This window comes from Fukomys damarensis, unplaced genomic scaffold (assembly GCF_012274545.1).
Source record: "Fukomys damarensis isolate Sample0158 unplaced genomic scaffold, DMR_v1.0_HiC HiC_scaffold_18, whole genome shotgun sequence".
Taxonomy (NCBI): domain Eukaryota; kingdom Metazoa; phylum Chordata; class Mammalia; order Rodentia; family Bathyergidae; genus Fukomys; species Fukomys damarensis.
In genome coordinates, this window is record NW_022900930.1 from 16,248,834 (window position 1) to 16,251,528 (window position 2,695).

The window sequence follows — 2,695 nt, forward strand, 5'->3', positions numbered from 1 at the left end:
TGTGTGTGTTCGGGTGTGTTCTTTCTGCCAATGAACTTTCCTCTTAACTCTTGAAAACTGTGCTGATTATTCACCTTCAGATTATTTTTCTTCTTGCCCTGCCTCTTGTCCATTCAACACTCCATTTAGCATATTTTTCGATGAACATCTGAAAAGTCTAAAATGTCAATACTCTCAGAAGAAAAACAAAGGAAAAGTGAGGGGCAGGGAGGAAGGATAAAAGGAAAGGAAGAAGGAATAGAACGATGAAGGTCACATGAAGAAGTGGGAAAGTGGAGGCAGAGAGGGAAAAAGGGAGGGAGGGAGGGAGGGAGGAAGACGACGAAAAGAGATGAGAATGCATTTACCCAGAGGAACCAGTACAAACGACTTCTCTTCTAGTTCAGCACATTCTAGTAATAATGCCCGTCAAGAGTAAGAGGGAGAGCCATGCGCTGAACGTGGCTGACCTGTTGCTCCAGTTCCTTCCGCTTCTGCCCCAGAAATGGGCAAAAACTGTACCTGAGGGATTTATTCCAGCTCAGTGAAGAAACTTCCACTCTAGAATTTTGTTGCCTGAAGATTTACAACTGAAGAATGCAAGATTACTGTGTAGTTGGCAGCTGAAAACTATACTTAATGGATACCATCAAATAGTACAACAGAGGATGCAGCATGCTCCAGATCTAAAAAGCTTTATGATAGAGTTGAAGATGATTTTGGAAGGAGCTTTAAAGAGTAGGGTTGTGTGTACTGTGTCCCTCTTCCCAGTTTTACTCGGTCCTTTGGAAGAGACAGGAACTCTTGGTTGGAGTAAACTTGTGTATGTGGATACTTGCTTGAGTACCACCAAGTTAAAAGCAGAAGATGCTTCTGGTAGAGAACATCTAATCACTGTCAAACTGAAGGCAAAGCACCCTGCAGAATCACCTGATCATTTTGTGGATTTTCCTGTTCCATTTTCTGTTTCCTGGACACTACAGAACACCTTAATAAGCATTCATAGTCAGTTTAGGGCAGCACTGGAATCACTGAAGGCCTTCTGGGATGTAATGGATGAAACCGATGAGAAGACCTGGGTACTTGAGCTACAGAAACCTACCCGAGTGCAACAGTGCACAGAATCGCATTAGGGAATAATGCTCCCATAAAGATAGAGGTAGACCCTAGGCATCCTATATGCTTCCTGAGTGCTGCTTTTTGGAGATGACCATGTTGTAAAACGCCTGGGAATTAAGGCTGAGCTGGAACATGCATTTGTGGGATCCAGAATACAGCCTATTACAAAATTTAAAAGATGTTTTTAGAAATGGATTTTCTGGCTTGTACTCTCCTGGAAAATCTGATTTTACTGTGGACTGTGCAATTTGTTATGCCTATCGACTTGATGGCACCACTCCTGATCAAGTTGCAATAATTCCCAGTGTGGTCAGCATTTTCATAAAATATGCTTATGAGTGGTTGAGAGGACCACTAACCAGCAGACAGAGTTTTAACATCATATTTGGCGAATGTCCCTACTGCAGTAAGCCAGTTACTTTGAAAATGTCTAGAAGGAAACCCTGACATAAGAGCATAATATTTCTATGAAGAACTGGGAACTTTAAGAATTATCAAAAGGATTTTTATTTCATAATTTCAAGGAAAATACTAAGCAAGACATATTAGTATCAAAAGCAAAAATGTGATGAAGCCATAATAATTGATATCTGCCTTTATCTCTTCACTAAGGGTGAACTGGGAAATTGTAGATCAAAATCTTGCACAACTTGGTAAGCCTGTGACTTTCATACCAATTGTGGAAAATTTGTATACCAAAGTGGAGATTGTGTCTTTTTGATAGTGTCTGTAAAATCTTGATAGGGTTCATAGGATGAATTTTGGAAGTATGTATAGCTAGATTTTCTGGGGAAACTGTTTACTTCATTTAGAAGTTCTGAAGACTTGCAGTATTTTTGTTGTCTTCTTGTGCTTTTCTATGGGAAAAAAATGTATATAGTTTGTTGGATTTGGCATTACCCAAGTATTTGTTTTCTGTACTGCGTAAGGATGCTAAATGAAATTTAACAACAACAACAAAAAAAAACGATTAAGAAAGCATTGCTCCACTTACTGCAGCCATCAAATAGTGCTGAAACAAAAATGTATTTGTTGAACAACCATTATTTTCAAATACATTTGCAACTCCTTTGATACCAGGAAGGACAAAATACCCTATTAACAGCCTCAAGATCTCTCTTTGACTACAGTAAATGTCTTATTACAGAGCATTTCTTAAGGAAAAATTGCACATTTTGCTCTTAGAAATAACCCAAGATATAGTCACTTTCTGTAGTCGATGGCAGCTTTAGAATTGGTATACATAAGATACACATGCAGTGACTATCCTGTTGATATGCTGAGCACAGTGCAAGGATTTTCCTTGAATCTCTATCTCTGTGATCCTTTCTATAAGAAAGGAGATCTGTAATGATGGAGATCATTATGGGCAGAAGAAAGTAGCCCAAACTGCACCTCAGATGCTCATTAGAACGTTGCTCCTCCAAAAACACATCATGAAAATACAATCAAGTACAATCCATTTCTGTGTAACCCAGAGCACACTGTGCTCTTAAAAAGAGGTATATGCACAAATAGTTTCAGAAAAAGATAACAGAGTTGTCCCCATCGGTTCACCAACTTTAAAACCCAAATTATTAAATACAAGAATTTATTA

General features: G+C 38.7%; 1 pseudogene; it reads left to right on the forward strand.

Moving 5' to 3' along the window:
- The first annotated feature begins 401 nt into the window (after nucleotides 1–401).
- On the forward strand, nucleotides 402–1,545 carry LOC104860561 (annotated as a pseudogene).
- Nucleotides 1,546–2,695: the final 1,150 nt, after the last annotated feature.